Raw genomic sequence first — 25,592 nt, 5'->3', positions numbered from 1 at the left:
GTCTTTTTAATTACAGGGGGTCATCAGGGCTAGATGCCGATCGAGGAAACGGAGGTGACTGAGAACTTGGGTGAAGGAGAGCGAGTCGTAGACGAAGTGGTTGGCTCTGGTTCAGCTCGAGAAGTTGATTGCGTAGGCTCATCTGCTGCTGGCTGTTTTTCCTTGAAAAACATGGTGATCGGCAACGGTCGCTGTTGTCTCTTGAACTGCTCAAACATTTCTTGATACGGTCTCAAATAGTCCGTAATACTATGTGTGATTTTGAGGCTTCGTTCCATAGAGGGATCGTATTCAGAAATTAAATCATTCAAGTGTTTTGCTGCTTGGAACGCTTCAGGAAATTTGTGAAGATTCCAACTTGCTGGCTCTTCCTGTTAGTCGTCGTCATAGTCTTCTGTAGACGATTTTATCAGTTCCTCTGACTAACAAAGAGTCAATAAAAACAACAAGGAGTCTGGTGGCACCTTAAGGACTAACAGATTTATTTGGGCATAAGCTTTCCTGGGTAAAAACCTCACTTCTTCAGAAGAGTTAATGCTTCTCTATGGCTCTCACTTAATTCTTCAATTTCTTCCTCAAGGATGTCAACGAAGCCATCAGCACCCACTTGCCTGGCCACCTGAACAATGCGTTTCACTTCTTTGTCAATGGTCGGGAAACCCTTAAAATCATTCACACATTCTTTCCATAGGTTTCGCCAACATGCTTTGACTGTTTCAGGCTTGATTGCATCCATTGCCTGTTTAATATGTGTTGCATTCAGCAATGTTGAAGGACTTCCAACACTCCATCACATTAAGATTGGGATCAGCATCCATAGTGCTATGTATCCATGATAACGTAAGCCTCGTGTACGTGGCCTTGAAACAGGGAATCACACCTTGGTTGAGAGGTTGGAGGATGGAGGTGGTATTGGCCTGGGGGGGAGGAAGACGACTTCAACGTCATTACGTGCAAACCGGAGTGCCGCAGGGTGGCCAGGAGCATTGTCTACAATCAGTAACACTTTAAAGTCAAGTCCTTCCTCTTCGAGGTACCGTTTGACTTCTGGAATGAAACACTTGAGGAACCAATCCAGAAATAATACTGCCGTCACCCAAGCCTTTTTATTTGATTGCCAGAACACAAGCAGGAGATTTTTGTTCTTACCTTTTAGGGCACGGGGATTTGCACCCGTGTAGAGCAAGCCCGGCTTTATTAAATGCCCAGCCACATTGCCACAAAACAACAGTCGCATGGTCTTTAGCTGCTTTGAAGCCAGGGGCTTGTCTTTCTGATTTCGAAATGTAAGTGCGGTTGGGCATTTTTTCCCAGAAGAGCCCAGTCTCGTCAGCATTAAAAACTTGTTCCGGAAGACAGCCCTTTTCTTCTTCTATGATTTTCTTTAATCATTCGGGATAGGCTTTTGCTGCCTCTTCATTGGCAGATGCAGCTTCACCAGTAGTCTGCACATTTTTGAGGTTGAAGCGGTTCCTAAAACTGTTAAGCCAATCTTGGCTGGCTTTGAATTCCTTCTCATCAGAAGGCTGTCCCTCTCTGGCAGGAGGTTTGAACAGCACGTAGAAGCTAAGAGCCTTTTCTCGCAACGTGTTGCCATCAATAGGCACACGTTTACGATTCAGGTCTTCCAGTCATAAGTTTTATACCTTTTCAGTCTTCACTAAAGTCTTATCACGCACCTGGCTCGTCACCTTAGCCGTTATTGGAGCACTTGATGCCACTGCTTGACGAATTTCTCTCTCTAATCTTGATGGCACGGATGCTAGATTCGTTGCGGCCATATTTACACGCCGCGTTGGAGACCGACATACCGTCTCTCAAGAAGTCCAACACAGCCAGTTTTTCCTTCAGTGTTGAAACAGATCACTGTTTCTTCGGTTGAGCACCAGATGAAGTAGTTGGCTTGCATTTAGGGGCCACGTTGTACAAAAAATAAGTATCTTTAAACACTAGACTCGCACTCTGTGCAGCGAGCCGCTCACCCTATGAGAGGCACGCGGGAACTGAGACCGATTGAGGAACAGCAGATTCACGTCTCCCACCTCACGCTCACTCCGGGGCATAAAAGCTCATTGGGTGGAATCGCCCGCACTATTTACAGGTATCTTGTTCGTTTTTTTGCCGAGCGCGTATAGTTGAATTCACTTAAGTTAAATGCTCATATGATGTAACTCGCCTGTACTTGGCATTTAACATTGAATTTCATCTGCCATTTTGTTGTCAGGTCACCCAGTTTTGTGAGATCCTTTTGTAGCTCTTTGCAGTCTGCTTGGGACTTACAAAACTACTTAAGATAGTTCTCATCTGCAAATTTTGCCACCTCACTGTTTACCCCTTTTTGCAGATCACTTATGAATAGGTTGGCTAGGACTGGTCCCAGTACAAGCCCCTCAGGGACACCACTATTTACTTCTCTCCATTCTGAAAATGGACCATTTATTCCTATCTTTTACTTGAGTGCCTGGTAATGCTTTCATGATCTAGTGATCATTAACTTAATAACAAGCCTTTTTGTTATCTTAATCCCCCTGCCTCTGTTTACAAACAAACTCCCTGCCCAAAGGGCAGAAGTGGTTACCAGCACAGAATTCATAGAATAGAATAATCACTATCTGGGTTGGAAGGGACCTCAGGAGGTCATCTAGTCCAACCCCCTGCTCAAACTCATCACATTCCACACTCAAGCTCTGGCTCCTGGGTGCTGAGCACCCAGGGAGTCAGCACCTATGGGCTGTAGCTTGTGTCTGGTGTGTGCTTGCTGCTTGACTGAAGTATACAGTGTGGTCTGTTCCTTGGAGGGACCCTGTGCTGCGCCTAAAGGCCTGCTAGAAAAGCTGAGAGCTTCTTAAGGTGGCTGTGATGGCCAAGCCCTTTAGCACCTAATCAACCCCTAACCAGGGGGTGGGGCTCCTCAGGGAGAACAAGGCTTTACAAAGCCTGCTCCTCAGGAACCAGAGGAGCTAGAGAACAGGAGCAGCTAACCCAGGGGTTTCAAACATGCGGCCCGCCGGGTTGTTATCTGCGGCCCGTGAGCCCCTTGCAGCCACCCCGCCCTCCCCTGGCGCACGTCTGGGCTAGAACGTGGGGGTGGGGGCAGAGCGGCTGTGTGTTGCTGTTGCTTGAGGCAGCGCCCCCAGCAGCTCCCATTGGCCGAGAATACAGTGCCTCCAGAAATGGTGCACCTCCCCTCGGAGAGCATTGTGGTTATAAAAAATAGAGAAACTAATTTCTCTAGCAAGGTTGATTTGTTGTATAGTTTCTTTCAATCGGAGCCTTAAATAACCTTAAATAATTTCTCTAGCGTGTTCTCTAGCTCCTCTGGTTTCTTAGGAGGGGGCATTTTAAAGCTTTATTCTCCCTGCATAGCCCCACCCCCTGGTTCAAAGGGGATGGGTGCTAAAGGGATTAAAGTCTCCTTAAGAAGTTCTCAAGTTGCGGAGCAGAGCGCTAGGCTCGGCGTACAGTCCCTCAAACAAACAGACCACACGGTATACTTCAGTCAAGCAGCAAGTACACCACAAACACACACTGCAGCCACTCAGCCCAGGGGTCACGCAGTTGCTCCTCCTTCACTTGGAGAACCCCCTTGCAAAATTCTCCTGTTCTCTAGCGCTTCTGGTCACTTAGGAGTGGGCTTTTTAAAGGCTGCTAGGCTCAGCACATGGTCCCTCAAACAGACCATGCTATCAGGGGTGGCAGGCCACCCCCCCAATCTCTGTCTCCCACCTGCCTAAGGCTCTGGGAGGGAGTTTGAGTTGGGGGAGGTGGTCTGGGGTGCAGGCCCTGGGACAAACCCACCCTGTCAGTGAACTTTGTGGCGAGTGCTGTGCGTGACATCAGGAAGCGAATCGCCGTGGCCCCTTGTAGCTAAGATGTCGCCAGGTACCCAGGGGAGCCGTATTCGGAAGAGACGACAGCATCATCACTCTGAGAGCGAGAACTATGCTGGAGAGGACCCTGGAGGATACCATCCGAGGGCAGTACATGGAAAACCTGAGATGGAAGATGATGATGTTCATCAAAGCAGAGTAGTAACTTTGGGGAACCAAGTTGCTTCTATTTGGAATAGCGTCTCCGTGGGGGAGTTACGCTGGAATAGGCACTATGCTTATAGCTATGATGCCAGTCAGACGAGCCCCTCGACTGCACGTCCTGTGGGTCCCAACAGCCTGCTCTGCTCGGTCTGCAGAGCAGGACTTCAGTTTCCTCTCTCTAGGGTTGGCTGTGGAGCTGTGGTGCCACCTGCTGGTTCCGATTTCAAAGCTTGGTGGAAAAAATAAATAACTGCCAGGGCAGGAGAAGCAACTCTCTCGCTGAGTGCCTGACGGGGGTAAATCGATCCCCACAAAAACAGAGTTTAATAGCTGAGTATTGAGCAGCACTTCAGCGGTAAAGCCTGCCACAAACACTAGACAATGTACACTCCATCACAAAGCTCCTGTGAATGAGCTTAATCTTGACTCTGCAAGCACCCACCCCCATTAAGTGGCCTATCCCAAGCCACATCCTAAAAATGAGAAGTAAAGTATAATGATTTAGAATTTACAGTAGGGTTGGGGGGGGGGAACAGGATGGGGACCTCTGGGAGCAGAAGGACACCTCGTGCCTTCACATGATCTCACAAATGGAGATCCATGCAACATATGCTGGGTGGGGAGAAGAATATAACCAAGTCTATCTAATTCAAACTGTTGTTTAATACAAGTAGTATCACTTCATCAGATGCCTGGAGTGAAAAAGACAGCACATGAAAAGATGGGAGTTGCCTTACCAAGTTGGGGGTCAGTGCTAACGACGCAAAGGGGTGAGTATCAACAGAGGGAAAACTACTTTTTGAAGTGACCCAGCCACTCCCAGTCTTCATTCAAGCCTAATGTGATGGTGTCAAGTTTGCAAATTAATTCCAGTTCTGCAGTTTGTCATTGAAGTCTTTTTTTATGAGGGGTATTTTTGTTGAAGAATGGCCACTTTGAAGTCTGTTTGAGTGTCCAGGGAGATTGAAGTGCTCTCCTACTGGTTTTTGAATGTTAAAATTCTTGATGTCTGATTTGTGTCCATTTATTCCTTTGCGTAGAGACTGTCCGGTTTGGCCAGTGTACATGGCAGAGGGGCATTGAAATCAAGTTTACACAAGTTAAGAAGGAAGGTACTAGACATCTGGGGTCAGGCTTGAGTTCTGAGCGCTTACAGGCATCGGTTACAAGGATCACAAGATGCATACAACTGTCAGTGAATAAGTGACCTCTGGTATGCCACTCCTAGAATATATTTATAGTCTAAGGGTACGTCTATACTTACCTCTGGGTTCGGCGGTAAGCAATCGATCTTCTGGGATCGATTTATCGCGTCTTGTCTTGACGCAATAAATCGATCCCGGAAGTGCTCGCCGTCGACACCTGTACTCCTGCTCCGTGAGAGGAGTACGCGGAGTCGACGGGGGAGCCTGCCTGCCACGTGTGGACCCGCGGTAAGTACCTTGTAGTTCGAACTAAGGTACTTCGACTTCAGCTATCTTAGTTTGAAGCGGGGGGTTAGTGTGGACCAGCCCTAAGTCAGTATTGGTGTAACAAATTCAACAGATTCTATTTTCTCACCACAATAGTCTCCCCGAGGGGAGGTGCACCGTTCCTGGAGGTACTGCAATACCAGGTCGATGCGTGGAGTGGATGGAGCAAGCTCCTATTCCATCTCCCTGTTCCAAAAATCCATTTAATATATAGTCCTCAGATAGAGGGCGTATCAGATACTAAACTGAAAAGAACAGATTTAAAAGTTTATTAGATAATGATTAAAAATAGATGATACATAGAGTTTGAGAAGTCAGTTATTGGTCATTGGGGGTAACATACGGAGTATAGGAGGATGCTAGTATTTTGGTGTTGGGCAGCACACATAATATATACAGTCTGTAATGTTCCCAATGGGGGGGTAAACAGTGGGCGAGATCAAGATGCAGTCGACAAGCGGTGAGGGTCCATCATTCATACAGAAAGTACAGACAGTCATGGGTATAATTAAGCGGGCTGGGTAATGGGGATGGGGTGACCCTCACGTGGTGGGGTTCAGTTAGGTTCGGTGTATTCAGGGCTCAGGGGATGAGGTCCATCAGGGGGAGTTTATAGGTCTCTTCCCCCTTGCGGGTGCACAAGGTCTCCCCGGCTCACTCCCGGTATTGGCAGTGGCCGGTGATGTGCTCTGTGTAGATGTCCCGAGACCAACAAATAGTGTCCGAGAACATTAGGCGTCTCATGAGCTGCACGTAATGAGGGCCTACCCCACAGGTCCTCAGCATGCGTTCGTTACATGGGTCCCAGGCACCCAGGGCCCCAACGAGCAGAGCGTCGGTGTGCACCTCGTAGCCCTTTGTCCGCAGGGCGTCATACAGGGGGGCGTACTTTTCAAGCTTGCGGGCTCGGGCTTCACGGAAGGCTGGGGTCCTGTTCTTGAATGGAATCATTACGTCGACCAGGATGATCTTTTTTTCCAACCTCGTCCGTGATGATGATGGCCGGGCACAGTGGGCTGTCGGTGCTGGGGACGGCGGTTGACGGTGACCTCTCCCAGGCGTGGGTCGATGGCCTTAACTAGGCGGTCCTGGACAGCGTTGTGGCCGCAGCTGCCGGGCTCTGGCGTGAGGCTTGCAGCTGCATAGGGCAGGGTTTCGGCGACGTACCCGCACTTCCTGCGGCGTTTGTCCCAGTTCCCGTGACGGATGGCTCTGTTGAGGGGGACGCAATTCAGCCGGGCACGGTGTATGAACCGCCAGTCGGCGAACCGGGTGAAGCTGCCCATGCGGAGGAAGTGGTTGCTGGAGTCCCACTTGCTGGTCACCTCGAAGCCCTTACCCTGGTCTGTTTTTTTCTTCAGGGTGTCCACGTAGACCGCGTGGACAGCAGCCTTCAGGGATCTCTCCAGCACGTCTCTGGCTCCGGGGGTGATGATGGTGTTGTCCTCCGTCCCAATCCGCGGCACCAGGACTCCCAGCTCCTGTCGTTCCTTGCGCCATACCCAGCAACATCCCAGACGCTTCCCCAGTCGGCGAGTGGCATTGCGGGCGCGGGACCACAGCAAGGCGATGACGCCCCTGTCCCGGGCGAACTCGCCGTCTACGGAGCCGCTCAGGAAGCTGGTCACATCCCGGTCGGAGGGAGGTCTGCCCATTTGCTTCCCGATGACGGCGCGCAGGGCGGTCGTCGCGATGTTCCTCACCTTCGCGTCCGGGCACGTCAGGAGGCGGAAGGCGTGCATGATGACCGCGATGTCACACAGGTCTCCCATGCGGGGCACGTTGGCACCACCGTGCCTGTGCGCGATATATACGAGCTCATTACTGGCTCTTTGGGGCAGGGACAGCCATTTCTTGACCAGCTGCCGGATGGTGTTGTCTGCCTTGTTGAGGAGCACCTTTGCCACGGCGGATCCTCTCAGGATGAAGGCGATGCGGGGGATCAGGAAGGTGTTGAGGGTGTTGATTTTCTGCCACGGTGCTAGCAGGGATGCGTCGATCTTGGCGGCATCCTGCAGGATCTCACGCATGGTGCCCCCGGGAGTCTGCTGGACGCGGAAGCCTGTCGGCGTGCCGAGGTGCTGGTACGCCTGCCCCTCCGCCAGGGGAAAGACGAACTCGCCTTGGTTGAGGAACTCCATCGTCAGTATAGAGTCCCCCTTACTCCCGTCAATGTGGAGGGACGCGCACTTCTTGGCATTGAAGCGGAGTCCCGTCCAGTCCGCGGCTCTCCTGATGGTGTTGAGCATGCCCTGGAGCCTCTCGGGGTCGTCCGCGATCAGGACCAGGTCGTCCACATAGGCCAAGACGCTCACCCTCTCACCATGCAGGTTGAAGCCGTCGGCGCCATCGGAGATCGCCCGCAGGAGCAGCTCCATGGCGAGGTTGAAGACTATCGGACTGAGGGGGCAACCCTGCTTCACGCCGCTGCGGATCGGTATCTCGGCGGTCTCCCCTTCTACCAGGCGGACGCTGGTGCTGCAGTCCTCGTATAGTTCCCGGATCAGATGAAGAAAGGTCTCTTGCATCCCAAACTCGTGGAGTGTGTCAAAGATATGGTGGTGGGGGATGGACCCGAAGGCGTTGGCCAGGTCGAGCCACGCTACCATGCAGTGCTTCTGCGTTCTCCTGGTTGTCTGGGTGACGGTCTGGAGCAGGAAGTTGTGCTCGTAGCACCCCTCTGACGGCATGAAGCCCTTCTGGGCGGGGCTGATGGCTCCCCCGGTCATCGCCCACTCCGTGATCCTGGCTGGCAGGCAGCTGGCGTACAGTTTGTACATGGTGGAGCAGAGGGAGATGGGTCTCCAGTTGCTGGGGTTGTCTCGCTTGCCCTTCTTGTGGATCAGGTCATGGCCTTCTTCCAGGAGGTGGGAGATCGGCCGAATCGCTTGCACAAGTTGAAGATGCTGGAGAGCATGAGGCAGCCGGGGTCTCGCTTCTTTAGGAGGCTGTAGGGGATGCTGTCTTTTCCACGTGCGGTGTTCTTGGTTCTGGAGAGCCTGGCCGTCACCTCTTTAGGAGTGAAGTCGGCCTCCAGATCGTCCGCATCGGTAATGTGGGGCAAGGGGCGGAGGCACTCCGGGCGCTGCGCGTCATTCCTGGGCACGCTGCCGAACACTCCGAGGAAGTAGTTGTAGAAGCGCTCGGGCGGGATCGTGCAGTAAGACGGGCCCGTCGAGGACCTCCCTTACGGCCTTGAGGCGGTTCGTCCGGTACCGCTTCTGGATCCTTGAAGCCGCTGCCGGGTCGTAGCGGCGGTTGGCGTTCCTTCTTCCAGCTCCTCTGGTGGTGTCGCGGTGCAGGATGGGCCACCTGGGGGCAGGCCGGATGGTCTCCTGGTTCGGTGTCCTCCTGAAGGCAATCTCCGTGGACAGCTCGCGGGTGAGTCTGTCGATGAGCGGGTCAAATTCCGTGAAGGAGGTTGCCACTTGGAGCTCCTCGATCCAGGCGACCTGCCAAGGCATGGCTGGCCTAGCCGTCGGCCGCTGGTCCTCAGGCTCCTCGGTGGGCATGGGCAGTGAGTTTGTCGCGTGGTCGATGGGTTGTCTCACTTGTGGTTCGGGGGACTTTTCGGTTGGTTTCTGGGGCATAGTCGCCCGTGGGGTAATATCATTGTTGGTTGTTGGTGGAATCTGGATCGGGTCAATGAGTGCGGGGGTGATGCTAGGTCTTCCGTGTGTGGCTGTTGTCTGGGGGGTTGCTGTGGAAGCGTGCGACCCCTGCCACCAGAAGATCGGTCTGGTGTCTTTTGGGGTCGTACTGGCCCGTCTGACGATGGGGGTCTGGTGCTGCAGTCTGGTTGTGGCGCTGACTCCTCTGACAGTGGAAGTTTGCAGAGCGATCTGGGGGGTGGACCCCGTAGCCTCGGCGGGTGGGGTTCGCCGTGCAGGCTGAGTCGTCGCGTTGGCTTTTCCTGTGGTTGGTGCTCGTAGGGTGGCCTGAGGGCCGGCTTCAGTTCCGCTGGAGGCAGGATTTCGGGCGGCCACGCGTGGCGGGGCGCTGACTCTTCTTGGGATGGGGTTGCGCTGGTTGGGCGTCGGGAGGACACAGACGTCTCAGCTCAGAGAGCTTCCGGGCGACCTGGGAGGATGTGACAGGTCTCCTGCTGGCAGGGGCTCGGTCGACATTTCCCGCTGCGGGAGGCGTCGTCTCGATGGTGGGGCCCTGGTCCACCGGTTCGGGGACTGGAGTGGGTTTCAGGGTAGCGGCTGGAGGGGGTGCCCTGTTTCCTTGCGGCGCAGGAGCAGCGGGCCGGGGCACAGGAGGGCAGGAGGCCGGAATCAGAGTTGTTGCTGCTGTGCGGGCTTTCTTGCAGCTGGCCTGGTGCGCCTTACATCTCTTCTGGGACTCGAAGGGCAGGCTGCAGAGGGCACAGCTGAAGGCAGTGGATTTGTTGTGGCACCTCTTCAGGTGCCTGGTGACCCCTCCGAGGAGCGGCAAACTGCAGAGGCTAACAGCGGGAGTTTGCCTGGGAGTTCGCCTAGGGAGAGCTCACTGAGGCTTTCATCTGTAGGTTTCTTTGAGTAGTTCCTGCAACAGGTGAGGAAGTTCTTAAGAGGACGGTGATATGGAAGGTGAGCGATCAGCTGTTGTAACCTGCACAGGTTGTGCCATGTTTGTCTTTCTTCCACAGGACAGAAGCGACTTTGTCTGTACAAAGTGCAAGCTGGTCTCCATATTGGAAGAGAAGGTTCGAGGGCTGGAGAAATGAGTATCTACAGGTACCAATGCGGAGAGTGGACTAGATGACCCATCTGAGGGAAGGGAGCAGAAGGAGACTCCACCGATTGGAAGGCAAAAGATGCACTGTCCTAGGGATGGGGGTTCCACGACCACCACTCCCAAGAGGAGGAGGAGGGTGGTCGGGGACTCCCTCCTCCGGGGGACTGAGTCATCTATCTGCTGCCCCGACCGGGAAAACTGAGAGGTCTGCTGCTTGCCAGGAGCTAGGATACACGATGTGACGGAGAGACTGCCGAGACTCATCAAGTCCTCGGATCGCTATCCCTTCCTGCTTCTCCATGATACTGCCAAGAATGACCTTGAGCGGATCACTGCAGACTACGTGGCTCTGGGAAGAAGGATAAAGGAGTTTGAGGCGCAAGTGGTGTTCTCGTCCATCCTCCCTGTGCAAGGAAAAGACCGGGGTAGAGACCGTCGAATCGTGGAAGTCAATGAATGGCTACGCAGGTGGTGTCGAAGAGAAGGCTTTGGATTCTTCGACCATGGGATGGTGTTCCAAGAAGGAGGAGTGCTAGGCAGAGACGGGCTCCACCTAACGAAGAGAGGGAAGAGCATCTTTGCCAGCAGGTTGGCTAACCTAGTGAGGAGGGCTTTAAACTAGGTTCACCGGGGGAAGGAGACCAAAGCCCTGAGGTAAGTGGGGAAATGGGATCCTGGGAGGAAGCACAAGCAGGAGAGCGCAAGAGGGGAGGACTCCTGGCTCATGCTGAGAAAGAGGGATGATCGATGAGTTATCTTAAGTGCCTATACACAAGTGCAAGAAGCCTGGGAAACAAGCAGGGAGAACTGGAAGTCCTGGCACAGTCAGGGAACTATGATGTGATTGGAATAACAGAGACTTGGTGGGATAACTCACATGACTGGAGTACTGTCATGGATGGATATAAACTGTTCAGGAAGGACAGGCAGGGCAGAAAAGGTGGGGGAGTTGCGTTGTATGTAAGAGAGCAGTATGACTGCTCAGAGCTCCGGTATGAAACTGCAGAAAAACCGGAGTCTCTGGATAAAGTTGAGAAGTGTGAGCAACAAGGGTGATGTCGTGGTTGGAGTCTGCTATAGGCCACCAGACCAGGGGGATGAGGTGGACGAGGCTTTCTTCCGGCAACTAGCAGAAGTTGCTAGATCGCAGGCCCTGGTTCTCATGGGAGACTTTAATCACCCTGATATCTGCTGGGAGAGCAATACAGCGGTGCACAGACAATCCAGGAAGTTTTTGGAACGTGTAGGGGACAATTTCCTGGTGCAAGTGCTGGAGGAACCAACTAGGGGCAGAGCTTTTCTTGACCTGCTGCTCACAAACAGGGAAGAATTAGTAGGGGAAGCAAAAGTGGATGGGAACCTGGAAGGCAGTGACCATGAGATGGTCGAGTTCAGGATCCTTACACAAGGAAGAAAGGAGAGCAGCAGAATACGGACAAACCATCCCGATGTGTAGAAAGAATAGTAAATATGGCAGGCGACCAGCTTGGCTAAACAGTGAAATCCTTGTTGATCTTAAACGAAAAAAGAAGCTTACAAGAAGTGGAAGATTGGACAAATGACCAGGGAGGAGTATAAAAATATTGCTCAGGCATGCAGGAGTGAAATCAGAAATCAGAAAGGCCAAATCACACTTGGAGTTGCAGTTAGCAAGAGATGTTAAGAGTAACAAGAAGGGTTTCTTCAGCATGTTAGCAACAAGAAGAAAATCAAGGAAAGTGTGGGCCCCTTACTGAATGAGGGAGGCCAACCTAGTGACCGAGGATGTGGAAAAAGCTAATGTACTCAATGACTTTTGCCTCTGTCTTCACGAACAAGGTCAGTTCCCAGACTGCTGCACTGGGCAGCACAGTATGGGGAGAAGGTGACCAGCCCTCTGTGGAGAAAGAAGTGGTTCGGGACTATTTAGAAAAACTGGACGTGCACAAGTCCATGGGGCCGGATGCGCTGCATCCGAGGGTGCGAAAGGAGTTGGCGGGTGAGATTGCAGAGCCATTAGCCATTATTTTTGAAAACTCATGGCGATCGGGGGAGGTCCCAGATGACTGGAAAAAGGCTAATGTAGTGCCCATCTTTAAAAAAGGGACGAAGGAGGATCCGGGGAGCTACAGGCCAGTCAGCCTCACCTCAGTCCCTGGAAAAATCATGGAGCAGGTCCTCAAGGAATCAATTATGAAACATTTAGAGGAGAGGAAAGTGATCAGGAACAGTCAGCATGGATTCACGAAGGGGAAGTCGTGCCTGACTAACCTAATTGCCTTCTATGATGAGACAACTGGCTCTGTGGATGAGGGGAAAGCAGTGGATGTGTTATTCCTTGACTTTAGCAAAGCTTTTGATACGGTCTCCCACAGTATTCTTGCCACCAAGTTAAAGAAGTATGGGCTGGATGAATGGACTGTAAGGTGGATAGAAAGCTGGCTAGATCGTCGGGCTCAACGGGTAGTGATCAACGGCTCCATGTCTAGTTGGCAGCCGGTTTCAAGCGGAGTGCCCCAAGGGTCGGTCCTGGGGCCAGTTTTGTTTAATATCTTTATTAATGATCTGGAGGATTGTGTGGACTGCACTCTCAGCAAGTTTGCAGATGACACTAAACTAGGAGGCGTGGTAGATACACTAGAGGGTAGGGATCGGATACAGAGGACCTAGACCAATTAGAGGATTGGGCCAAAAAAAACCTGATGAGGTTCAACAAGGACAAGTGCAGAGTCCTGCACTTAGGACGGAAGAATCGCATGCACTGCTACAGACTAGGGACGGAATGGCTAGGTAGCAGTTCTGCAGAAAAGGACCTAGGGGTCACAGTGGACGAGAAGCTGGATATGAGTCAACAGTGTGCTCTTGTTGCCAAGAAGGCTAACGGCATTTTGGGCTGTATAAGTAGGGGCATTGCCAGCAGGTCGAGGAATGTGATCGTTCCCCTTTATTCGACATTGGTGAGGCCTCATCTGGAGTACTGTGTCCAGTTTTCGGCCCCACACTACAAGAAGGATGTGGAAAAATTGGAAAGAGTCCAACGGAGGGCAACAAAAATGATTAGGGGTCTGGAGCACATGACTTATGAGGAGAGGCTGAGGGAACTGGGATTGTTTAGTCTCCAGAAGAGAAGAATGAGGGGGGATTTAATAGCAGCCTTCAACTACCTGAAGGGGGGTTCCAAAGAGGATGGAGCTCGGCTGTTCTCAGTGGTGGCAGATGACAGAACAAGGAGCAATGGTCTCAAGTTGCAGTGTGGGAGGTCCAGGTTGGATATTAGGAAAAACTATTTCACTAGGAGGGTGGTGAAACACTGGAATGTTACTTAGGGAGGTGGTGGAGTCTCCTTCCTTGGAGGTTTTTAAGGCCCGGCTTGACAAAGCCCTGGCTGGGATGATTTAGTTGGGAATTGGTCCTGCTTTGAGCAGGGGGTTGGACTAGATGACCTCTTGAGGTCCCTTCCAACCCTGATATTCTATGATTCTATGGAAACGTTGGGGCGGCAAGCAGATGGGGCAGATGAGCGCATCAGCGGCAAGTGGGTATTTCAGGTAGATGTTATCGTCAGTCCCCTGTGGAGCGGGGGTCCCAGTGGTAGCAGAGGTTTCTCCAGTGAGGGTGTCCCGCTGGGGGTCCGGGGGGTCGTGTCTCAGCGGCGGGGACTGCTGGAGAGCAGGGGGTGTGCCTGGTCCCTGCTGGAGGACAGGGGAGCCGTCTTGTGACGGCTGGAGCTGCTGGGAGCAGGGGGCGTGTCCGGGGACCTTAGGAGAACAGGGGAGATGTCTCGTGGCAGCTGGGGTGTAGTGCAGAGTTCCCTTGGCAGCTGGGAGGCATCGGGGGACCTTTCAGTAGTTGCAGCTGCTGTGGGGCGATGGGTGGGTCCCTCGTCAGCAGGAGCGTGGAGGGGGTCCCTGGCGGTTGCTGAAGCAGGGGAGTGATTGGGGGGTCCCCCGGTGGCTGGAGCGGCTGGTGGGCAGCGGGGGAGTCACTCAGCAGCTGCAGTGTTAGGTGAGGGGCGGGCAGGTCTCTCAGGTTCTGTAGCAGCCAGCGGGTTGGGTCTTGTCTGTTGGGGTGCATCAGGGAGCTCCTTGGGCACCGTGAGCGGTGGTGGCTGGAGCGCAGGGTGAGAGGTCCCCGGTGGCTCGGGCAGCAGTGGCTGGGGCAGGTGGTGGGGATCCCCTGGCTGCATAGGCGTCAGCAGCGCGGAGCAGGAGATCCCCGGTGGCCAAGGCAGCCGCGACTGGGGCACATGGTGGGGCTCCCTGGGCTGCGGCAGCTGGGGAGCGGAGCAGGAGTCCCCCGGCGGCCGGAGCAACGGTGGCTGCGGCGTGCCGCGGGGATCAGTAGTGGCAGCCGGGGGGTGGGGCAGGCATCCCCCGGTGGTGTGGGGGGGCTGTGGGAGAGCCCCCTTGTGTGGGTAGGTGCTGGGGCTCAGTGGGGCACTTACCTGGCATCAGGAGCAGCAGTTGAGTGACGGCTGGTCTCCCAGGCGGCTGGGACCCGAGGGGGCAGTCCCCCGGCGCGGGGAGCAGCAGCTGGGCAGCAGCAGGGTTTTCCGGCGTTAGGGGCACAGGGGGGCAGTCTCTCAGCCACTGCAGCTGCAGGCTATCGGTCCGCGATGCTCCTGTGGTAGGCGCAGGGTGGGGCAGGCTCCCTGCTGCTGGTCATCGGCGCGAGGCTTCTGCGGCCGCAGGAGCGCAACAGGGCAGACTCCCGGTGGCTGCAGCCGCTGGTGGTCGGCAGGAGAACGGCAGGGTGCCCCCTCTGCGGCTGGAGAGCGGGGTGGATGTTCCTGCTCTCCGTGATGTCCCGGTATGTGGGAGCTTTCTGTGGCAACATCCCAAGGTGGGGTTCTTCCCGCCCTTGCTCTTTCCTCTGCAGCTGCTGGTCCGCCGTGGCTCTGAGACCCTGAGGGTCTTTTTCGGGCAGCGGTCTGAGGAGCACTCAGGGAAGAACTGGGGGGCAACGGCCGGGAGCCTGTGACGTGCTGGGGCAGTGGCCAGCGTTTTGGGCTGTGTTTTAGGGGCAGCGGGATGCATCCCATTAGCTCTTGCATCAGTGTAGCAGTTTATCAAATAAAAAAAAATGATGAAACTGATAAGAACAGATTTAAACGTTTATTAGATAATGATTAAAAATAGATGATACATAGTTTGAAAAGTCAGTTATTGGTCATTGGGGATAACATACAGAGTAGAGGGGGATGCTAGTATTTTGGTGTTGGGCAGCACACGTTATATACAGACTGCAATGTCCCCAATGGGGGGGTAAACAGTGGGCGGGATCAAGATACAGCCGACAAGCGGTGAGGGTCCCTCTCTCATACAGAAAGTACAGACAGTCATGGGTATAAGTAAGCGGGCTGGGTAATGGGGATGGGGTGACCCTCACGTGGTGGGGTTCAGTTAGGTTCGGTGGGTTCAGGGCTCTGGGAAGAGGCTAGAACATAAGGTGGGGGGGGCAGAGGGGCTGTGCATTCCTGTTGCTTGAGGCAGCGCCCCCAGCAGCTCCCATTGGCCGGGAACGGGGAACCACGGCCAATGGGAGCTGCCGGAGGCGCTGCCTGAAGCAACATAAACACACAGCCCCTCCGCCCCCCTTCCCCACGTTCCAGCCTCATCCCGGAACAGCGCGGGGCAGGGCAGACAGGCAGGCAGGGAGCCTGCCCTGCCCCCGAACCCCTCCTGCACCCAGATCCCCTGCCCTGAACCCCCTGCCTCTCCACACGCCCCTCCTGCATCCCAACCCACTGCCCTGAGCCCTAGGCCGCACCCCTGCCCTGAACCTCCTGCCCCCCTCCCCTCTGCCCTGAGCCCCCTGCTACACCCCGACCTCCTGCCCTGAACCCCGCACCCCTGCTGCATCCTAACCCACTGCCCTGAGCCCCATGTCGCAGCCCTCCTGCACCCTGACCCCCTGCCGCACCCCACACCTCTCCTGCACCCCCTGGGGGCAGAGTTGGGGTGGGGATTTAAGAACATAAGAGAGGCCGTACCGGGTCAGACCAAAGGTCCATCTAGCCCAGTATCCTGTCTACCGACAGTGGCCAATGCCAGGTGCCCCAGAGGGAGTGAACCTAACAGGCAATGAACAAGTGATCTCTCTCCTGCCATCCATCTCCATCCTCTGACCGACAGAGGCTAGGGACACCATTCCTTACCCGTCCTGGCTAATAGCCATTAATGGACTTAACCACCATGAATTTATCCAGTTCTCTTTTAAACTCTGTTATAGTCCTAGCCTTCACAACCTTCTCAGGTAAGGAGTTCCACAAGTTGACTGTGCGCTGCGTGAAGAAGAATTTCCTTTTATTTGTTTTAAACCTGCTGCCTATTAATTTCATTTGATGACCCCTAGTTCTTGTATTATGGAAATAAGTAAATAACTTTTCCTTCTCCACATCACTCATGATTTTATATACCTCTATCATATCCCCCCTTAGTATCCTCTTTTCCAAGCTGAAGAGTCCTAGCCTCTTTAATCTCTCTTCATATGGGACCCGTTCCAAACCCTTAATCATTTTAGTTGCCCTTTTCTGAACCTTTTCTAGTGCCAGTATATCTTTTTTGAGATGAGGAGACCACATCTGTACGCAGTATTCGAGATGAGGGCGTACCATTGATTTATATAAGGGCAATAATATATTCTCAGTCTTATTCTCTATCCCCTTTTTAATGATTCCTAACATCCTGTTTGCTTTTTTGACCGCTCTGCACACTGCATGGACACTTTCAGAGAACTATCCACGATGACTCCCAAGATCTTTTTCCTGACTTGTTGTAGCTAAATTAGCCCCCATCATATGGTATGTATTTCCGGGAAGGGGTTAGAATGGGGGCAGGGAAGAGGCGGGACGGGGTGGGGCCTCATGGAAGGGGTGGAGTGGGGGCGGGGCAGAGGGCGGCAGGGGTGGGGGTGGGAGGTGTCAGTAATGCGGTCCTCGGGCCAATGTACTAGTCCTCATGCGGCCCTCATGGTCATTTGAGTTTGAGACCCTGAGCTAACCTGAGTTTGGGAGGCAGTTCTCCAGGTGAAGGAGGAGCGACTACATGACCCTTGGGGTGAGCTTGTTGGCTGTAGCACAGGCGCTGACTCTTGTTTTTGCCAGCGAGTGCGTTTGAAGAGGGGTGTGTTTGGGGAGGGTGGAGGGGGCACTGTGCTAGTTTTGGTGGGGGGTGGAGGCTATTTTCAGAATCTTTATATACTTTGAGGGAGATTAGAGGGGGGAGTGAGGGGGTAGATGAACTTCATTAACGTTCTTTAAACTTAAGGCAATGAAAAACAAAAAAAAAAACCCTGATACAAACAAAACAAGAAAGGAAAGAGCTGCAGGAGTAAAAAGAGAATGTAGGCAGAAGTCCAGCAACAGATTGGGGGGCTATCCAGTTTCTTGCACTGAATGCAGCATGGATGATTACCTGGCTTATGGGCGGGTGGCAGACTGCTATAACATGGCAAGCCATGCAGTAAGTTGTTGGACCGTCTCTTCCTGTTGTAGCTCTGAGGGAGTTGAGTGGGATGGACGACAGAATCCTTCAATGACTTTGACCGCCTTGTAGACAGGCTCACTGAAGACCTGTCTGCAGAAATTCCATGAGGGAAGAATGGAAATCCAGGGAACACAGCGACTTCTCACAGAACCCCTGCGTCTAGCTATAACTACAGCCGGGAAGCCGGGAGAGGAAACACCCAAGTTCCGGCAGCAGATTCCAGGATCCAGAAGCAATAATGGTCAAGCTGTCCTAAGGCTATAAGGAAGATCCTCGATGGGCCCTCATCCTACTGTGCCATCCCACCCGAGAGACTCTTCTCCTACTCCATGGCTGTGTTTGACCGTGTAGTCCAGAATGATGCACAGCGTTTGGGATGCATTTTGCCCCTGCCCCAGCTCAGCCATGAAGAGGGTCTGGAAGAACACTTTACGCTACAGGAAATAGTAACAGACTGCTAAAGACACAAAATATAGCCCCAGGAAAGGAAGGCATTTGGTACAACGACTCCTGGAAAAAACACAGATCCTGGTTGCCTGGTGCTAACTGCTGTGGCGAAGGTACAAGACAAGATAATATGGTGCAAATAAAGGTAAGTGTATTAGGGATAAAAGGTACAGAAAAACTAGGGAGAATGGGGGGGGGGGGGAGAGAAATACAAGAATAACACAGTGAAACAGCAAAACCATAAATCCGTAAAATAGTGGATCAGTGACTGACTCTGAGAGCTTGGAGCTAAGACCCACACACCCTCGCGTGGGATTCTACAAAACAATAAACAATACCCCAACACGGAAACCTTTCTCCTATTGCTCTGATGCAGCAGATGTCACGTACAGGCGTGATGCCCAGGACCTACAACTCTTGGACTGATTTAGAGTCCTTGAGAAGGAACACTGGGGAGTCCAGACGACTGATGGTTCTCATCGCGGGCGAGGAGACCCTCTGGGATGAGGGACACCAGGAGATGCAGGATATAGGAATGACGATGACAGGACTCCTCTTCCTCAAACACACTACGGGATAGATGTTGTTCTTCGATCTCGGCTCTGGAGCTCTGCGAAGACCCGACCGTGTACGAACTGTCGCTGGAATGGACAGCCCCGCGCAGGCGCTGAACAAGACCTTATAAAGCCTTTTTGGCGGGGAGAGTTCTGAGGTGATGGAACACTGAGGGTTGGACTTGGCGGGGAAAAAACGGTTCTGACTGGTTTAAGCTAGAGTCTGTGTAGTAAATAAGTCCCCTCTCAGAGATGGAGTTCAAAGTTAGAGTTCATGTACTCCATTTTGAATTTCAGTTCAAAGTCAGTGATTCATTTCAGTATTTTAAAAACATCTTATTAATAGCTAATTGAAACAGTACATTCCATCTAACATATCCCCACCTTGGGACCTTTTTCCTTAACTATGGACACAAGGTTCCAAACAATTTAATACAACATCAAACATTAGTAACATGAATTACAACAATGCATAGGATAAATATTTACAGAGCATTCCAACCAGAAATATTTTAAAGGAACTTGCTTATACTTGCTTTCTTATGTTTGCATATTAACACAGTTAACATAACCACATACACGATTAGAATAAATTGAATAATTAAAACAACCACAACTGGATGTAGAAGAATATACCACATTGATCTTATACTTCCCATGTCGGTATACAGGATAGATTCCACCAATGGGCGGAGGTGGTTTCATCCTTAATCTTTTTTGTAATTTGTTTAATCTCTGAGATAGAATGTTGCACAGTGAGAATAGTTTTACTTCCTTCCAATTTCAAATTATTCAAATACTGAGCCAATTTTTCATGGTGTAACAACTTTCGAATAACCTCCAGATTTGCTCCAACATGGATGGGTGTCAACATATTGTACAATTTATATTCATCGAACACCTCTTTGATATATACATTATGTACAGATACATTGATATCACAACCCATTAACTGTATGACCTTACATATACATAAATTTCCTATTCCTGAATTATTAACTTTATACAAATTATTAACTAAGAAATATGGACATAAACTCTGGATACAAAAACAACCAGTATCCACTTGTACTATGGCAGAGGCTTTACTGAGGGAATGGTGAAACACTTCATAAAAGCAAGTTCCCTCTACAGGGTCTAGGCATGCAGAATCCTCCTCCCACACTTGGGTAGTGCAGGTGTATCCCAAGTTGGGTTGATAGACGCATGCTTGCAGATTTATAGGGACGTACGAATTATTAGCGTTAACATGTACCCATTTATGCTCTTCTATAGGGACTAGTAGGTACTGGTTAGCATATGTCCCCAAAGCAACAAGAGGATATATGGTTTCTTGATTAGCTGATTTTAAAGTAAGAATCAAGGCCATGATCGTATCGTTGTGCTGGCAGTAAGTGAACGTCAATAATTGCCACCATTGGTGATGTATTTTCTCAAAATCATTGGCGTCCTCGTAGATGGTTTTCTTCAATTCCAAAGGTAGCTGCTGGTTAAAACCATCTCTGATGATAACCTTGGCTACCGTTATCAACCATTGCTGAGCTTCTACACATGCTAGGGCTTCTGAGATATTAGATTGGAGAATATTTAATGCTCCCAGTATTCGCGGGTGGTCTTGCTCTTGAATTTTAAGCCAATACGGAAGAATTTTAGTGATATCAAATGTTGTAGTTCCTAGAGCGTGAAATGCAGACGTCAGTGGTTCGGCAAGGGAGGCGGCATCATGACCTACCTGACCAATTCGATTTGCTAGTATGTGTTGGTCTACTGTGTTTAATACGCTTAATCCAGCTCCAGCTCTCCCTAGCACCTTTGCCACTAAATCACGTTTCTGCCTAGTAGACGAGTTGGAAGAAGGAGGGAGTACTCCTTGAACCCAGGCTCTCCATCCTACTAAAACTGGCTCTGTATATAGGGCACATTGATTATATACTGATGTTCTAGATAATTGTAGAGGTATGATAATCCTTTTGATTGAATATTGAGGATCTATCATTAAAGTTCTGGTTAAGTCCTTTTTAATGGTTAGTGGTCCTACATGATAAATGGGAGGTGGCGTTACCACATGTATTTCCTTTGTATATTCAAACTCCAGCGGGCCTCTCACAGTCCATAGTCCAGAATGATTGACCATAACATTTATAGTATAATTTAGTTACACACAATTCCCTGAATTTATTCATGTCATTGTCCGATATACAATATCTTGAAGTAGTATGTTGTTTCAATGAAATGTTATAGCCCAACAAAGAGGAATTACAGGTTAATCTTAATATAGTAGTATTCTGATTAGGAGGTTTTATGGAAATATTTACAAAATCTATATGGGTCTGTTGATGGTACATTTTTATTGATATGTTCAGTTTTCCGGGTTTAACTAAAGAAGGAGATAAGATGTCAAATGCGACACATTGATAAAGGTCTTTATGGCAGTTGTCAAACGTCACTTCAGGCATACTCCACGTACAACCATATCCTGGACGTATAGGTCCGAAACGCTGTACTGGGTTGTGGGTGGTAACAGTGTCTGGTAATATAACCGACTGATTCTGAGAATACTCAAAAACCTCTAGGTAGCAACGTTTCATGACCTTATAGGCTCTAAGGGTTACCCATTCCCAATTTTTATGATCGTTTGCCTCTCTTTTCCCTCTTCCGTGATATCAGATTCTGAAAACTTTAACTGTTTTTTAGTAGTCGCTCGAGGTACCTTTGTTGCTCTACTTTTTGTAGAGCTTTCTTGTTGTTTTCCTTGGTTTTGAGGTCGTCTTGCATTTGGTGAGATTTTATCCTCCATTGATATATTATTCGTGGGTTAACCTGACATCCTAAATATTTGTTCATCTTAATAGGAAAGAATTTACTTCCTTTCAGAGTTACATTGAAAGTTGGTGGTAGATCCCGTTTCTTCCGGCGTCTGTAAATATTCTCTGGAAATGGCTTTGTAGGAGCTTCAGATGGTGCCATTCCTCTCATTTGAGTGTTGGTTCTTTCATAGACATATTCCTCATTTTCCTTTTGTGTTTCCAATTCCTTCCCTTGGTCATGCATGAAAGAGAGTTTTCTGTGTGCCTCGCATATCCAGTATTCATTTTTCTTAATTATTAAACTTAAACTTAACCAAGTTATAACTATGTACATCAGAAATCTTCCAGTAGTCTTCATATTTCTTTTGTTCAGCATCCTGTGGATGAAAACAAGACAATTAGTTGATCCTTATGGTGGTTTTTCATCACTCGTCCTATTACTTTCTGTTCTAGAGGGATTAGTACAGATGTTTCCTTTCCATAATTTTAATAGTGAGCTATGGAACCACTTTTGTACTTTACGTTTTCCGGACTTCAATTCTAGTTGATAAGTTGTTGGGCTGGCTTTATTGATGACCGTTACTGGTCCAACCCATCTTGGGCTCAATGGATGGTTCTTTTCAGAAAAATACTTAGAGAACTTGATCCCCTATGTTCCACTCTAAATGTTTTAGATTGTTGTTCAGTCTTTGATCCATCTTATGAATATTTCCTTTTAAATTAACCGCCACTGCCCTTTGCACCTCTATGGTATTTAACACTGATTTTATGTAATTGTCCGTCACCGCTCTAGGTCTATACTCGTCCGGTGGCACCCCTCCTGGCATCCACCATTGCTCAGGCGTTACCATAGGTCTTCCGAAAAGCGCTTCATACGGAGTGAATCCATGGACGCTCGCTGCGGATCTGATTGCCGTCAGGATGAGAGGTAGATGTCTGTCCCAATTCTTTCCTGATGAATCAATTACCTTCCTTAGTGCAGTTTTTAAAGTGCGGTTTGATCTTTCTACTAACCCAGAAGCTTGTGGGTGACCAGCTACACGAAATCTTTGGTGTATTCCTAAGGCTATACACAATTGTTTAGTTAATTCACCGGTAAAGTGCGTGCCTTGATCGGAATCAATAATCCGAGGTAGTCCGAATCGACTGAACGTATTTTCTAACAGCAATTTTATTGTCGCACCTGCAGCGCAATTCCTAGTTGGGTACCCTTCTATCCACTTGGTAAATGGATCTATTACCACCAGGCAGTATACATTTCCTCGGTTAGTTCTAGGTAAGGGTCCAATAAAGTCTATCTGCACTCGAATCCATGGGCCATCTACCGGTTGATGAAGTAGAGGTCCTTTTTTTATCCTTCTATCAGGATTATTGTGGGCGCATCTTAAACAGTTGTTAATAAAGTGCTCAGTATCTCGGATTATCTCAGGCCACCATCCTACCGTAGCTAGCCTTTGTAGGGTCTTTTGGAGTCCAAAGTGTCCTTGTTGATGAGCCAGTTGGATTAACTCTCTTCGCAATATGTTTGGAATCACTAATATTGGAATCAAGGTATCGTTATCAGTATTTTCATGATTATCTTTTGTTGTCATGATTAGTCCAGATGTATGTCGAGTGATGAGGTATGTTTTGTGTTTTCCATCTTTTAGCAGCTTCTTAATTTCAGGATCTTGTTCTTGTAATTGCACTATGTCTTGATGATCTGTATGGTCCACAGGTTTATTTGCACTTATATTAGCTTCTACCTTGTCCCATCTTGTTTCAGGTCCCATTACCGCTGCTTGCTTTGCTAACTTATCCACTTTGCTGTTTAATATGGATATCTCTGCCTGATTCCTTCTGTGTGCTCTTACTTTGAATAGATAAGTATCTCCCCTCCTAGCTTCTGCTAAGTTCCACGCATGCATGAGCGAGCCAGCATATGCCACTGGATGATTATCTGCGGTTTTCATATCCCGCTGTTTCCATACTATCATCCAGTCTAACAAGGCCCTCATAGCCCAATCAGAGTCTGTACAGATGGTGATATTGGCAGTCGATTCAGCATTTTCTAAAGCCACTATGATGGCCACAACTTCAGCCGCTTGTGCAGAATGGTATGACACGGTTCCTTGATAGATCTGGTCCAAAGCGACATGAAGCGCTGCATATCCGGTAGCAGCCTTCCCATCTTTAAAAAGGCTACTGCCATCGACTACCCATAATTCTTTCTTACTGGCTTTTGCACTTTCATAGCATGATTCAAATTTAAAGGGGGATACAATTTCTGGAATTTTGAAGTTAGGTAGAGGACAATCATGATTATTTACATATATTTCCTCAGTTATTGGCGGGCAAAGTGCGAAAGGTGCAGAAATAGGTGTGTTGATCTTCTCTACTCGTACCTCTTTATTCAGGAGGGCAAGTGTCCAATTGGCAAGTCTAGGGTGGCTGACTCGCCCGGCATTAGCTTTACCCGATATAACATATTGCACTGGTGTATGGGTGGTTTTTAGTACAATAGGGGCCATTCCTATTAAATACTCCCAATGGGAGATGGCCCAAACTAATGGAAGTACTTCCTTTTCACATGTTGTATACTGTTTCTCTACTTCTGAAAGGACCTTAGATCCATATGCCACTGGTTTTAAGGAGGATCCACTCTGTTGTAATAATATTGCACTAATCGCTGTCTTGGTTGTTGCCAATTGTAGATGGAAGGGCTGGTTGATTTGAGGGTATGCAAGTGCCGGTGCAGTCATCAAGGCTTGTTTCAGGTCTATCACTGCTTGCTGCTCTTCAGTTCCCCAAGTCCATTTCTGATTTTTTTTTTTTTTTTTTTTTTCTTAAAAGTTTATAGAGAGGTCTGGCCTTTTCGCTATAGTTTTCGATAAAATCCCTTGAAAATCCAACCAATCCAAGGAATGATCGTAAAGTGCTTACATCTGTCGGGGCAGGCAGCTTAGATATGAGTTCTATTTTCGAAATATCCGGTTTTCTGCCTGTGGGTCCAAGCTGAACTCCCAAGTAAGTCACTTGCTGCTGGACCAACTGAGCCTTGCTAGGATTGATTAAGAATCCAGCTTTCTTCAATGCTTCCAGAATCTCATCTAAAGCAGCACAATTATCTTCTCTGGTCTGTGTGGCAATTAGGATGTCATCTACATAACTTATGATGTTGCTGGAATAAGTTAGATTCTTCCACAGGGCGGCCACCAACCGATGGCACAGACTTGGGGCGTTATGATAGCCTTGTGGGACCCTGGTGAAGGTTAGCTGTCGGTCATCAAAAGTAAAAGCAAACTTGTAAGATGAAGAAGGGTTGAGAGGTATTGAAAAGAATGCATTTGCAATATCCAATACAGAAAACCAACAGGCACCTTCTGTGATTCAAGCCATCACCTCAGGGAATTTTGCCACTACAGGAGCTAGTCTTGGGGTAACATGATTTAGCCCTCTATAATCAACAGTAAGTCTCCATGATTTATTATCTGCCTTCCTAACAGGCCAGATAGGCGAATTGCATATGCTTTGGCACTGGATTAGCACTCCTTGTGCTAAAAGTGCATCGATGGTTGGTTTAATTCCCTCCTTTGCCTCGATGGAATACTTATACTGTCTTAGTGGTTTGGGGTCTGGTCCTTCTACCTTCACAGAAGCCTCTACTTTTCCACAACTGAGTTTACTTGGAGCGAAAACCATGAGATGTTTCTGGGTAATCCGTTTGATGTCCTCTTCCCATTCAGGAAGAATCGGTTTATCTTAAACGCATATATCCTATGGGCTGCTGGAATTATAAGACCCGCCTCTTCATCTTTCACTTGACACAATATGTTATTTGGTAAGTCCACCACTATCTGTAATTTCCTTAATAGATCTATTCCCAAGATGCCACTTCCGTCTAATTGTTGTAAACCAAAGGAAGCTCGGGTTGACAGATGTCCTACAGTACAAGTAATAAAGTCAGTGAAAGGTATAGTACTTTCCTTTCCATTGTATGACTGAAGAGATTTAATATCCTTAACTGGAATATTCCTGATGATTGAATTTGCTTTTGTGCAAAGTAGGCTGGTAGATGCCCCGGTGTCTACCAGTGCCTTTTGTTTAACGC

The 25,592-nt window shown here is 49.7% G+C and overlaps 1 non-coding gene across 1 annotated transcript; it reads right to left on the bottom strand.

Moving 5' to 3' along the window:
* Positions 1-5,612: 5,612 nt before the first annotated feature.
* LOC128825020 (U2 spliceosomal RNA) lies at positions 5,613-5,800 on the bottom strand. The gene has a single exon (XR_008442573.1). It is a non-coding gene; the product is annotated as a U2 spliceosomal RNA (small nuclear RNA).
* Between the last annotated feature and the right edge of the window lie 19,792 nt (positions 5,801-25,592).

This window comes from Malaclemys terrapin, chromosome 16 (assembly GCF_027887155.1).
Source record: "Malaclemys terrapin pileata isolate rMalTer1 chromosome 16, rMalTer1.hap1, whole genome shotgun sequence".
NCBI lineage: Eukaryota > Metazoa > Chordata > Testudines > Emydidae > Malaclemys > Malaclemys terrapin.
The sequence above is the reverse complement of the archived record's forward strand: the minus strand, read 5'-3'. Positions and strand labels throughout refer to the sequence as shown.